The following is a 15,615-nucleotide window of genomic DNA, read 5'->3' as shown; positions in this document are numbered from 1 at the left end:
AGCAAAAGCCTACAGCACCTGGCATTCCCAGGCGGTCTCTGCTAAATGGTTAATTATGGAAATTCATTTGGAATGTTAATCGATAATCATTTTTCTGAGTTCTATGCCTCAGCCATCGTGTCTAGTTGACATGCGCTATTTGTGTGTGTATTTTTGGTTCACTACCATATGTAGAACAGGTGTCCATACGACTGGCTATAAAAGCCCATGGTACAGAAATGGTGGGCTCTCTTGCTCTGCCCACCCCACAAGACACAGAATCTTCATGCTGAGAAGCAGATGACATGTAGGCCTGGACACATGCTGGACAAAGACATGATTTACCAGCCAGAATCCAAGGAAAGATGGGTGAATCTCAACAATTAAGCTAAATATGGACAAATGGACAACTACTTTATAACTAATTATTGTATGTACCTGCTGCAATCTGATTCTTTTTAATGGACAATCCAAGAATAAATAGATACATTTTTTATAAGAATATCGTGATATTGATACTTTGAGAAGTCCTCAGTAGAAAAAAATAATACAGGAAGAGTATTATTTTACAATGGTGAGCCAGCCAGTCCTGTTTTTTTGTTTTTTAAATTAAGTAAGTGAATTTCTTCCGTGAACAAGGGGGGAGTCCTGATGAGCTGAACAGCTGTTGTTCACGTGTCAGTAAATTCACTAGTTTGTCACGAGAAGCAGAAAGGACCTACAGACTGAGGAAAGACGGGAACCAGAGGTACTTACAAGGAACAGAATCACACAGGAAAATAATCAGACGAACTGAAGACAGGACGTGCTGATAAAGAGAAGCCAAGGAATCTTAAGGTAAGCAAAATATGGATATAATTTCTTCTTTTGCTAAACAAAGTAATATTAATTTCAAAGGTAATGTAGGAGATGACATAGAAGTTTTGTGGCTCAGTTTATACAAAGAATGTGAATTGGAGAATTTACAGTTAACTTCTAAATTGGTAAATAGAGACAAACAGAAATTGAGAAATATTCTACATTTGGTAGATTTTTTTCATAGTCTTGTGTTAGAGATTTCTAAGCAGGAAAATAGTGTAGAAGTGTCAGACGGTGATACTGATTCTGACTGTAATGTGGAAAATGAACAAGAAGTAAGACACGTGTCTGTAACTGAAGGTGACCTTGGGTCTGACCAAGAGACGGACATACAGAAACCTGACGTGGGAGGAGACATGACTGACATACGAGAAACCGACATACTAGGTGATGTGGGAGGAGACGTGAGTGACGTAGGAGGAACGGACGTACAAGAGCCACTAAAAATATCAGAGAATTCTGGAATTACCCAGGCTCAACTCCAAATTAAAATGAGGAAAAATTTGCTGAAATTATACAAAATCATGCCAAAATATGATGTCAAAATCCATACCTGTAGAAATTCAGAGACATTTGAGAGCTTCTCTGATAAGTTTGATTTATCCAATGAGGAGAGGAATCAATTATTTAAAATATGGATTCCTGTGACATTGTCCAGACGTTTACATTTAATGCCCTGTGAAAATGACTCTCCTAATGGATGGGAAAATGATTCGGACAGATTAAGATATTTGATTTATTGTGTCACAAAGGATTTTCCCAACATAGAAGATCTGCAGAAACTAAGGATTGGTAGGAAGGAATGTACATATACATTCATGTCCATATTTGAACGGTTGCACAAAGCTCTCATCAAAAATGGAAAAGTACAACATATGATAACAACTTTTGTACAAATATTCAAATTCCTAAATTCAGTTTCCCAAGTTATGGCATCACAAAAAAATTCATTATTTGAATGTGCACAGATGCTGGATTTTGTTAGAAAACATGAGAATCGTGAAAAGAAAATAAATCAAGCTAAATTTATAAAACCAGGAAAGTTAAAATCTTACCTAAAGCCAATATCAAACTCTCCTAGACTGAGTCATCCCCATAGTGAACTCTATCAAATACGCAGCAGATTTCATTTATGTTATAAGCCATATCAGCCAGTGCAAAGATCCATCTCTCCACAGAATGAGTTAATTCTCAGTCAGAACTGTGATTCTCTAAAAAGGAAAATGGCTGAAACTGATGGACAGAGACAGGTGAGACGACCAACTCACTGTGACGTCATGGAATGTGGACAGAAGAACAGGCAGTTCTCTGAGGTTTTGAAGGATAGAAAAATGTCTTTGCTAAATAGGGCGTTCCTGGAGATATTTGAGAGAGACAGAAGATTTGGTTTAGGGAGTGGCTAAGGAAAAACTGTAATTATAATGTTGTATCAAAATGTAATACAATGTCTCAATATTTATTTATAATCTTATACAGTAAAATTTTAGTTATATAGTTTCTAATAGTTCATATATATATATATATATGTATATATATATATATACACACTTGTCTAAGTAGAGATTGCGTATAATTGTATTTATATATATACGTTTATAAAATATATATATATACACATATTAATTAATAAATTAGAACTTCATATATATAACTTTAAGTAGCAATATTTTGAATTACATTAGAACTAGAGATGAGCGTTGTTCTACTCGAACTGTTCGCCAATCTCAAATTCGAGCTGTTTTGGGCGGTGTTCGAGCCATTCGGCGAACACGAACAATTTGAGAAAAATTCGGCTGTTCGAGGTTATGTTCGATAACTGTTCGTGCACCAAAATCATAACTGGATTTTTTCTCAGTAATGATGAAAATTAATGTTAATACGCAGTTTGAGTGTACAGCGGGGTGGGGGGAGGGGCAGGGGATGGATCTCTGCAGGAACAATGAAGATCTCCATTTTTTTTTCTCTTTCCCGCATTTACAGTGGGGAGGTGCAATCTGTCAGCCTATCAGCAGCGCACACACGGAGCGAAGTGCTTTTTTTCACACAAGCAAGGGCATGTGTCATTGGCAGTGTATGTCACATGTCCTTGCCCTATAAGACCAAGCCATTTTCCCCGTCGCCACCATTTTCTCACTGCTGCAGCTGCGTGTTAGACGGCACCGCTGTTGCTGTGTGCGCTATACCTTGTTAATTTCAAGCCAATTTTCGCACAAATATACAGATAGCTTGGGAGTAGGGAATAGTTGTGATTGCAGTCCTTTTAAGGACTAGGTTACAGCATTTCCTACGACTTTTATCAGGCAGGTCTGTGCTCTTAAATAGATAGGTTGTGGGAGTAAAGACTAATTGTAATTGGAGTCCTTTTCAGGAATAGGTTACATCAGTTCCTATCAGTTTTTGCCAGGCAGGTCTGTGCCAGTGCTGTGCAAGTTTTTTTCACAGCATTTGGCTGAATCTAGCAAAGCTAATCCTTTTTGGCCTATTGCAGAGTGTGTTAGTCAGTGGAGTAGCCTATCTGTGTTGCAAGATATACCACCTGTGTATAGAATACCAATTTTTTTACTGCACCTAGTGAAGTAAAATTTTTTGGGCATAGCATCATTCTATTAGTCCATCTATACTGACCTCCATCAGGTTGCAAACTGAATCTAATTTTTTTCTGCATCTAGCTCTGAAAAAATATTTGGCCTTCTAGCAGTGTGTGGGACTTGTTCTATTAGTCCACCTATACTGACCTCCATCAGGTTGCAAACTGAATATATTTTTTTCTGCATCTACCTCTGAAAAAATATTGGGCTTCTAGCTGTGTGTGGGACTTGTTGTATTAGTCCATCTATACTGACCTCCATCAGGTTGCAAACTAAATATATTTTTTTCTGCATCTACCTCTGAAAAAATATTGGGCTTCTAGCTGTGTGTGGTTCTTGTTCTATTAATCCATCTATACTGACCTCCATCAGGTTGCAAACTGAATATAATTTTTTTCTGCATCTAGCTCTGAAAAAATATTTGGCCTTCTAGTAGTGTGTCGGACTTTCTCTATTAGTCCATCTATACTGACCTCCATCAGGTTGCAAATTAAAAATAATTTTTATCTGCATCTACAGTATCTCTGAAAAAATATTTGGGCTTCTAGCTGTGTGTGGGACTTGTTGTATTAGTCCATCTATACTGACCTCCATCAGGTTGCAAACTGAATATAATTTTTTTCTGCATCTAGCTCTGAAAAAATAATTGGCCTTCTAGTAGTGTGTGGGACTTTCTCTGTTAGTCCATCTATACTGACCTCCATCAGGTTGCAAACTGAATATATTTTTTTCTCCATCTACCTCTGAAAAAATATTGGGCTTCTAGCTGTGTGTGTGGGTCTTGTTCTATTAATCCATCTAAACTGACCTCCATCAGGTTGCAAATTAAAAATAATTTTTATCTGCATCTACAGTACCTCTGAAAAAATATTTGGGCTTCTAGCTGTGTGTGGGTCTTGTTCTATTAATCCATCTATACAGACCTCCATCAGGTTGCAAACTGAATATAATTTTTTTCTGCATCTACCTCTGAAAAAATATTGGGCTTCTAGCTGTGTGTGGGACTTGTTGTATTAGTCCATCTATACTGACCTCCATCAGGTTGCAAACTGAATATATTTTTTTCTGCATCTACCTCTGAAAAAATATTGGGCTTCTAGCTGTGTGTGGGACTTGTTCTATTAATCCATCTATACAGACCTCCATAAGGTTGCAAACTGAATATATTTTTTTCTGCATCTACCTCTGAAAAAATATTGGGCTTCTAGCTGTGTGTGGGACTTGTTGTATTAGTCCATCTATACTGACCTCCATCAGGTTGCAAACTGAATATATTTTTTTCTGCATCTACCTCTGAAAAAATATTGGGCTTCTAGCTGTGTGTGGGTCTTGTTCTATTAATCCATCTATACTGACCTCCATCAGGTTGCAAACTGAATATAATTTTTTTCTGCATCTAGCTCTGAAAAAATATTTGGCCTTCTAGTAGTGTGTCGGACTTTCTCTATTAGTCCATCTATACTGACCTCCATCAGGTTGCAAATTAAAAATAATTTTTATCTGCATCTACAGTACCTCTGAAAAAATATTTGGGCTTCTAGCTGTGTGTGGGACTTGTTGTATTAGTCCATCTATACTGACCTCCATCAGGTTGCAAACTGAATATATTTTTTTCTGCATCTACCTCTGAAAAAATATTGGGCTTCTAGCTGTGTGTGGGTCTTGTTCTATTAATCCATCTATACTGACCTCCATCAGGTTGCAAACTGAATATAATTTTTTTCTGCATCTAGCTCTAAAAAAATATTTGGCCTTCTAGTAGTGTGTCGGACTTTCTCTATTAGTCCATCTATACTGACCTCCATCAGGTTGCAAATTAAAAATAATTTTTATCTGCATCTACAGTACCTCTGAAAAAATATTTGGGCTTCTAGCTGTGTGTGGGTCTTGTTCTATTAATCCATCTATACAGACCTCCATCAGGTTGCAAACTGAATATAATTTTTTTCTGCATCTACCTCTGAAAAAATATTGGGCTTCTAGCTGTGTGTGGGACTTATTGTATTAGTCCATCTAAACTGACCTCCATCAGGTTGCAAACTGAATATATTTTTTTCTGCATCTACCTCTGAAAAAATATTGGGCTTCTAGCTGTGTGTGGGACTTGTTCTATTAATCCATCTATACAGACCTCCATCAGGTTGCAAACTGAATATATTTTTTTCTGCATCTACCTCTGAAAAAATATTGGGCTTCTAGCTGTGTGTGGGACTTGTTGTATTAGTCCATCTATACTGACCTCCATCAGGTTGCAAACTGAATATATTTTTTTCTGCATCTACCTCTGAAAAAATATTGGGCTTCTAGCTGTGTGTGGGACTTGTTGTTTTAGTCCATCTATACTGACCTCCATCAGGTTGCAAATTGAATATAATTTTTTTCTGCATCTAACCCAGCCAATAGTTTTGACCTAATACCACAGTTTGGCCACTCAGCTCTGCTCGGTTACCATCCATTGTTTTTTTGTGCAAACAACTCCAGAGTTGTGAATTAGTTAACCACCAAAATGAGTGGAAAAAGGCCTGCTGCTGGTGGAAAGGGGAATAGGCGTGTTGGGAAGGGGAAAAAAGGTTGTGTCCGTGGGGTAGGTGTTAAAGCAACAGTAACATCTGCAGAAGAAAGACCATCTTCCAGCCAAACTAAAATGTCTACTTCTTTTAGCGGACAATGTGATAAGATCCCTTTCTTACGGCCACGCCAATCGCTACAAATTCCAGATTAGGCACAAAAACAGCAGGTGCTTCAACGGATATCAAGTGCTCCTTTAAGTGGGCTCTCCTCCACATCAACTTCAACATCACAAATACTCCAGTCCTCAAAGGTGTCACCCAAATCGCACTTGCTTCCTCACAGCTCCCAAATCTCCAGCTGCCCGTCTGAGTATGAGGTAGAACAGATGGTTGAGTCTGCAGAGCTGTTTACTCATACTATAGCCTGGGAATCAGAGGTCGACTCCAGCGCTTCTGTGAATCCAGACGAGGAAATGATCTGCACTGATGCCCAGAATCTTTATGAGTCGGATCCAGGACCAGATGCAGAAGGTTCTGACCATAATGTAGACCCTCATTCCCAAACTGTAACTCCTGTTGGTGGAGACAATGAGGAAGACGATGATAAGACTCAAATACCTGATTGGAGCGACAACTTTAGTTTTTTGTCAGGGCAGGAACAGGTTAGCTCTGAGGACGACGGGTGTGATAACACACAGGGTGATGATGATGAGGTTGGAGATCCCACTTACTGTCAACCCACAGTCAGCCAAGAGATGAGGTCAGCAGAGGAGGTGGAGGAAGATGCTAGTGACGACGAGGTCAGGTTGCGCCTTCCTGGACAGAGACGTAGTACTGGAAGCACGTCAACAACTGCATCCTCAAACACAACTCTGCCTCTCACCACAAGTCGTGGTGGCTCTTCAGGTCGCATGGGTGCTAAGCCTTGCATAGCCTAGGCATTTTTTCAGATTGATAAAGATGACCCAACTCGTGTTATCTGTAACATTTGTCAGCAAAAGCTAAGTAGAGGCCAAAAAATACATAGTTTGAGTACTTCATGCATGAACCGGCACATGGACATGAAGCATAAGTTGCAGTGGGAAGCTCAGTGTGCTACAATGCGGCCTAGCCGGCCGGGCCAACCACCGTCTGCCATATCTTGTGCATCCGCGGCCTCTTCATCCTCTGTGACTGGGGGGACAGCAGTCACACCTATTTTGGGGCGCAGACCTGCCACCTCTTTACCCGCAACAGCCAGCGTGATTGGCAGGTCATCATTTTCTTTGGAGGTGGTAACACCAGCTGGTGTTGAGCGCTGTCCGACATCGATAGCACCACATTTGGATCAAGGGAACCTAACATGTCCGCCTGCATCTTCCTCACAGACCGGCAGTTTGCCGGGACACCCTTATCAACCCTGTCTAAGCACAATAGCCAGCCCCCGGTCCCTCAGATGTGGACAAGTAAAAGACCATTTCCTCCTAGCCATGAGAAAGCTAAGAGGTTGAATTTCACCATCTGCAAGCTCTTGGCTACAGAAATGCTGCCTTTCTGCCTGGTGGACACAGAGGATTTTCGAGACCTTATGTCCGTCGCAGTGCCCCAGTACCAGATGCCCAGTCGGCACTACTTCTCAAAGAAAGGTGTGCCTGCGCTCCACCAGCATGTCGCACACAACATCACCGCTTCTTTGAGAAACTCTGTGTGTGACAGGGTGCATTTCACCACAGACACTTGGACGAGTAGGCATGGACAGTGGCGTTACATGTCGCTGACTGGGCACTGGGTAACTAGGGTGACAGCAGGACAAGGGGCTGCTGTCCAAGTCTTGCCGTCCCCACGAGTTGTGCGTCAATCCTCTTTATGTCAAAGTTCCTCCACTGCTTCTGCCTCCTCAACCTCCTCTCGGTCTTCCACCTGCACCCAAAGCCTGTCTGGTCATGCCACAAGCTTTCTAACTGCGCAGAAGGGATCCTGCACACCTCCTTACTATGCTGGCAGTAGGGCTCAACGTCATCAGGCGGTTTTTACATTGAAATGTCTGGGAAATGTGAGTCACACAGCTGAGGAGTTGTGGTCAGCTCTGGAGAACCAATTTCATGAATGGTTGTCTCCACTGGACCTGAAACCAGGGAAGGCCGTGTGCGACAATGCTGCAAACCTGGGTGCGGCCCTTCGCCGGGGCAATGTCACACACGTGCCTTGTATGGCTCACGTGTTGAACCTGGTTGTCCAGCAATTTTTAGCCCACTATCCCAGTCTAGATGGCCTTCTGCAGAGGGCACGGTCGCTGTGTGCTCACTTCCGCCGTTCGCATCCCGCAGCTCAGCGACTTACATCTCTACAGAAGTCGTTGGGCCTGCCACTTCACCGGCTAAAATGCGATGTGCCTACCCGGTGGAATTCAACTCTGCACATGTTGCAGCGACTGTGGCAGCACCGACAAGCCCTGGTGCAATACGTTCTGACGTATAGCCTGGGCCAACGAGATTCAGAGGTGGGGCAAATCACGCTGGAGGAGTGGTCTCAGATCAGGGACCTATGCACCCTTCTGCACAGTTTTGAAATGGCGACGAAGATGTTTAGTGCTGACGATGCCATTATCAGCATCACTATTCCGGTGATTTATATGCTGGAGCACATGTTAAACAGAATTCGGAGTCAGGTGGTGGCACAAGAGGAGGTGGAGGAAGTAGAGGAGGAGGAGTTGTATGCGGAAGGGCTAACATCTGCAAGGTCCAGACGGTCGGCAGCACCAAGGCGGCAGGCATGTGAGGGTGGGGGAGATGGTTTTACCAGGGCGCATGGTAGCAGCCAAACTAGTGAGGAAGGTGCAGGAGCCCAGGAAGAAGTGGAGGACGAACTGATGGAAGACTCATCAGATGAGGGAGACCTTGATCACATTTCTGTTGTGCGAGGTTGGGGGGAGAGGACAGAGGAAGGAAGCATGATTGTTACCTCGCCACCAACACAACAGGGACTTGGTGCTCCTGGATGCGCAACACACATGAGTGCCTTCTTGCTGCACTACCTGCAACATGACCCTCGAATTGTGAGAATTAGAAATAATCCTGACTACTGGGTTGCCACACTGTTAGATCCCCGGTACAAAAGTAAATTTGCAGAAATTATTCCTGCCATAGAAAGGGATGCACGCATGCAGGAGTATCAGCAGAGACTGTTGCAGAATCTTACATGTGCTTTTCCACAAAATACCAGTGGTGCACGTAGTGAATCTCACAGTTCCAACTTGCCAACCGTGGGACCGTCAAGTGTTCAGCACTCAAACCGTAACAGAACCACAGTATCTGCTGGTAACATCAATTTTGCGGAATCATTTCACCACTTTTTTAGCCCATCCTTTGCAAGGCCACAGGAGACAAGAAGTCTGACACATAGTCAACGCCTAGAGATGATGGTACAGGAGTATCTCCAAGTAAACATTGAAGCCACGACTGTGTCACTGGACCCTTGCTCTTTTTGGGCTTCCAATCTGGATAAATGGCCGGAGCTAGCCACTTACGCCTTGGAGATCTTGTCATGCCCCGCAGCCAGCGTTCTGTCTGAACGTGTGTTCAGCGCTGCTGGTGGTGTGCTGACAGATAAGCGCACGCGGCTCTCCACTGATAATGTAGACAGACTCACGTTCATAAAGATGAACAAATCATGGATCCGAAATGACTTTTCTACCCCTGTGTCATCCTGGGGAGAGTAAAAGCTTGATGATTGGTTAAAATCACCCTACCAACCGTTTTAAGCTTTCAAATTACTAATCATGTTTATCTGTATCTTGGCTGGAAAATAATTTGGGCTTTGTAGCATTGTGCAGCACTGATCCTATTATGCCATCTATACTAAAGCTTCACCAGATTTAAAATTAATAATAATTTTTAGCTGCATCTAGCCCGGAAAATAATTTTGGGGCTCCGAGATGCGCAAGACACATAAGTGCCTTCTTGCTGCACTACCTGCAGCATGACCCTCATATTGTCAGAATTCGAAGTAATCATGACTACTGGGTTGCCACACTCTTAGATCCCCCAAACTTTTCGATCAACCTTTTCATTTTAATAAAGACCAAAAAAATGGTCATTTTTGAAATTATAAGCATTAGCAGGTTGTTAGAAACTGAAATCAAACAGTTTTCAACTCAAAACTTTATTCTAGGTGATGTTACATTTTCACATAGGACCCCTTGTTCGAAAGGAGCTTCTGAGCTCTCTCGTCCATTGAATTTGTCAGGTTTTGGATGGTTTCTGCTTTAATTGGTTTGCATGAGGACAGAATACCCTCCCAGAGCTGTTGCTTAGATGTGAACTGCCTCCCGCCATCATAGACACTCCTTTTAATGATGCTCCAAAGGTTCTGAATGGGGTACAGGTCAGGGGAGCATGGGGGTCACACCATAAGTTTGTCCCCTTTTATGCCCATATCAGCCAGAGATGCAGATGTTTTATGTGCAGCATGAAATGGTGCATTATCATGCAGAAAAATGATCTTGCTGTGAAATACACGGTTCTTCTTCTTGAACCATGGCAGGAAGTGCTGTTTGAGAAAATCCACATACATTATGGAGTTCATCTTTAGCGCCTTCAGGGATCCTAAAGGGGCCGACAATCTCTCTCCCCATGATTCCAGCCCAAAACATTACTCCACCTCCTCCTTGTTGGCGCTGTAGCCGTGTTTGCGTGGGGTGTCCATCAACCAGCCATCCTCCACTCCATCCATCTGGACCATCGAGCGTTGCACGGCACTCATCCGTGAACAAAACAGTTTTGAAATCAGTCTTCATGTAATGTTTGGCCCACTGGAGCCGTTTCTGCTTGTGTGAAGTGGATAGAGGAGGTCGACAGGATGGCGTATGCACAGCTGCAAACCTCTGAAGGACCCTGCATCTTGTTGTTCGGGGGACGTTGGAGGCACAAGCAGCTTCAAAAACTTGTCTGCTGCTATGACAAGGCTTTTTTGCCGCTGCTCTTTCAACCTGACGTAATTGCCTGTAGGAAAGAGTCCTCAATTTGCCCTTATCAGCACGCACACGTGTGTACTGTGAATCAGCTACATACTTCTTGATTGCCAAGACACTTCATCCTGATCATCGCACAATGTTGATTGTAGTCATGCCTTGACCTAAACACTCCACAATTTGTTGCTTCTCAGCAGCCGACACATCCTTTTTCTTTCCCATTTTGGCAGAAAATGTAGGCTGCTTAATAATGTGAGACAGCCTTGTTAAGTAGTCTTGCCTTTCATTGGACACACCTGCCAAACTAATTAGCACAGGTGTCTGCAATTGCTTACAGTGATATAAAGAGCCCTGACACACATCACCATCAATGAGTTTAACTGACAAACAAACAAATTCTTCCCTTATCACTCCTAAACACTTTTTGCATAATAATTTGGAGCGCAGTGTACATGTGCTTTTCCACAAAACACCAGTGGTTCACGTAGTGAATCTTACAGTTCTAACTTGCCAACCGTGGTCTGTATGGAGTTGTTCAATAAAGGGCCCAAAATTAAGATAACATAGATGGGAGAGGTCTCTATGAATAGGAATTCCTAAGTATTTGATACCCTGTGAGGGCCAGGCAAAGGGAAAGTTGGACTGGATGGAATCCTATATGGATTTGGGGAGGGAGACATCGAGGGCCTCAGACTTCGCTGCATTGATTTTAAAATTTGACCATGTAACAAAGTGATCTATTTCAGCCATAACAGCATGGATGGATATATGTGATTGAGTGATATATACTAGGACATCATCAGCAAATAGAGAGCACTTGTACTCGGTGCCTCCCACCTCAATCCACCTAATATTGGGGTTATGGCGAATTGATGAGAGCAGGTGCTCCGTCACTAGGATGTATAAGAGAGGGGACAGAGGACATCCCTGCCTTGTCCCATTGGTGATTGTGAAAGGTGATGAAAATGTTCTGATGCACCCCCTGGGCCTTGGGACACCCGGAGCCGGACCCTTTTTGGTGGATGCTGGTGGTTGTAGTCTTCGTGGCGGCGACCCGGTTCCGTGGCTCAGGGTGGTCAAACCAGTGGCGGAACTATTTATGTGGTTTTGATGTTTAAATGTCCGACTACGCCACCCGTGGATTGCGGTCAGAGTGAACCGCCGCTGCAGGGCAGACCGCTGAGGCTGGTGTTGTGGGTGAAGCAGAGCGTAGCATAACTCCCCACGGGAGGAGTATAGCCTCAGGGCAGTGTATGCGGAGGATGGGGGTGATGGTGCAGGGCAGCAGCAGTAACGACACGGAGTCAGTGATGCAGTCCAGGGCCTTTACTCACAGTTCTTATTATCCAGACCACGTCTGCAGGTAACGGCTGCCCACGTCGTACTGTGCTCACCAGGTGAGGGGCTCAGACAACTCCCAGATAACTTTGGAGCGCTTCACAGGACCCCCTTTGTGTGTCCTTTGTCTGGCCTTTCTTACCAACCCTTCTGTCCGGCTGCCTCGGGCCTCCTCTTGGTAAACTTGGCGCCAGTTTCCCTGACCCTATGTGGTGCCTTCCTAGCGGGTGTAGCGAGGGGCTGCGCCACATAAAATGTCACAGCCTCCGGTTTCTAGCTGAGGGTCGTTTCCTGCCTCCACTAGTTTCGGGGACCGGTCTCCCCCTTTGGCCTGACCCCTCCACGCAGGTGGATTCGGGCATGCGGTGGTGACTCGCCCGTCCGCACCCCTGGGATCCCTTCATTCCTCGTTCCTGGAGCCTTCTCCGCTCCTCTTCCTTCCTTCTCCCTCTTCCAGGCCTGGGCCTCTGTTACTAGGCCCGCCTCCGGAGCAGAGCTCATGCAGAGCCCCTGCTCCCTGCCACTTCTGCTCAGACTTCTCTGCACTGAACTAAGATGGTGCCCACCTTTTATACTCCCTTCTCAATGCACCCAGGAACTGCTTCCTCCCTGCTCCTGCACTACAGGGTTCCCCTTCCTCAGTGTTCCCTCCCCCCACTCCAGCCAGGGACAGGGACTGTCGTGCCCATCTCAGAGGCATATTGGTCGCCCTGCCCCACGGCAATGTGTTGTAATGCATGCAGGTGTCTGGTCCTGATCCACACTCCATCCTTACCTGAGAGTGAGATATCACACCTCTGGGTGAGGTGCAATACCTCTGTAGCAACCGAGCCCTCAGGGTGCTACAGTTCCATTTATCTTCAGCCTAGGTGACGTACTGTGATACAGGGCCGTGATTTTGGCTATAAAAGGGTCCCCTAGACCCCTACCCCAAGCTTTTTAAGAGAATCATATAAGGCGTGCCAGGAGACTCTATGGAATGCTTTCTCAGCATCCAACGAGAGTATCTAATTACAAATTTTTAACTGCATCTAGCCCAGGAAATACTTTGTGCCTAGTAGCAGTGTCTGCTAGTCAGCGGATTATCCCGGCTGTTAAGCAAGCTACACCACCTGTAGTTTAGACACTTAATTTTTTCAAAAGAAATGCTTCGGGACCATGGGATACTCAGTGAAGAGCATCAGGAGGCACCCCAAGGCATAGGGGCTGGGACTGGCAGTAGGATGCCTTGCGGTGGACAGCCGAGCTGGAGCCTTATAAAAGCTTTTTAACTGCAGCAGCTTTAGTGGACGCTACTGGAGCTGGAATTACGCGGCTGCTGGCATGAGACTTGCCCTCCAATAGATCCTTGTAAATGGATTTAAAGTGTATTCATTCAAATTAGAGAGACAATTTAAATTAAAAAGCTTAGAGCTGCCTCCACCACAGGGGGGCTCGCTCGACCCACCAGCGGACAGGCACCATTGTTGGGAGAGGGGGGCTGGCCATCAGGGTTCACCGCGGCTCTGGCACAAACCCGGCGACACGGAGGTGGCACGGGCAGGAGCGGACTGGCCGTGTCGGCTTCTCACTTTTTGGATTTTAGAAGGGCATGACATGCCTATATCTGTGTCTCCCCCTCCTTTTACTCTTCCACCTCTTTTATTTTCGCATGACTATATGTACTTGTCACTTTTCCATGTGTTAGTTATGTCTTCTGAGCAGTTTGTCAGCTTTTGGACATCTTTGAAGGTGTTTTCTATGTGTTTCTATGTGTTTTTGTTTGCCTGCCATTGGTTTTAACGGTGTTCGAAGGTGTTCGACGAACAGTTCGACGAACACACGGGTGTTCGACGAACCGAACCGAACTCGAACACTACGGGGGTGGCTCAACACTAATTAGAACCAACCAATATATGTGTAAGATATTTAAATAATTCTGTTTCTGTATGAATTTGATATTTAATTTTATTTTCTTATATTTCCTTAGAGTTTTCATTCCAAAGCAGGATTTGATAAAAGAACTCTATAATGGATTTATTTCTTTATTCACACAGGTAGTGAAAAAATTGCATTATTTTATGTGTATAACATTTTAAAATAATAACAATATATCTAGTAGAACTATAATATTTATGTAATACTTATTAATTCTTTTGTGTTACTAATATTTTCTGTGCATGAAGTGTTCGTGCAAATTAAAGTAGCTTTACAGCATGACGTGTGACAGCTGCGGCCTTTGAACTTTGAGCTAATAGTATAGGATTCCATTCATTCTATTTTCAACTGATGTAACTTAAGACCGGGCAGCCAGTGAAAAAAGAATCTAAGACAAGAGTTTTTTCAAGTGTCTGAAATTCCAGTGACTTACTCTCATATTATATAATATGTACTTGGGGAATATTCAAAGAATTATAAAGATATTCAATTGATATGGCAATGCGCATTAATAAATTGGGATACAACAATTTTGGGTTAAATATATGCATATATATCTAAAACTTCATATGTGGAATGTTTGAGTTGAACAGATCTGTGAATATCAGAGTGAAGGTGACAGATGAGTAAATCAGCAGCTGCTAAGTGTGATTGATGTGACAGAAGCCTCGTATGTTTGTATGTTTGCAAAAAAAAAAATGTTTCTTTATGTGAAGGTACAAAAATATATTTAATTCTGAGGAAATTATAATACATAATTAGGTATTATCTACATATATATATTTCTATATTTCTTTAATAATTATTATTTCTTGATTTAACTAATAGTGGATAAGGGCAACCACACATCAAAATGGTTTACAAAGCAAATTTAGATTTAGAATAATTTTCCACATGATAATATTCTTGAATAACTATAATATTATTTTTAATGGTTACCTAAATAGGTACACACCTCTCTTTAGTCAAATCTATGCTACTCATCGATATGAAATTTATGCACAATATTTCTAGAAGAATAATTATTTTTAATTTGGTTCTGATATATACATGAATTTTATAAAATAATATTTTTGGTATTAAGGGGGAAAATGTGTTTTTGATCCTGATTACATAATCACTTTTGATCAATACTTATTTTCCACACATTTTAATAAAGAAGAAATAATAATAAGGTACTATGGTATAATTAAGAAGGGTATTACATGCAAAGTTGCATAATTTAATATTTTTTGGTGGTACAAGGTTATGACAAATATGAAATCATCCAGATAATGGAGATATAAGGGTATTTTTTATGGAGAATATAATTACTCTGCATTTGTCATTAAAATTTAAAGGCCTTATTTTTATTTTTATTCTTATTTTTACTCTTAATTTTATTTTTCATTTTTAAAATTTTATTCTTACTTTATACTTCTTATTTTTCTATTTTTTCATTTTTTAATTCTCATTTGATTTTATTTGAGTTCAATAT

Source organism: Phyllobates terribilis, unplaced genomic scaffold (assembly GCF_046119375.1).
Source record: "Phyllobates terribilis strain yellow unplaced genomic scaffold, ASM4611937v1 Scaffold_4__5_contigs__length_816908805, whole genome shotgun sequence".
NCBI lineage: Eukaryota > Metazoa > Chordata > Amphibia > Anura > Dendrobatidae > Phyllobates > Phyllobates terribilis.
Note: the sequence above shows the minus strand (reverse complement) of the source record.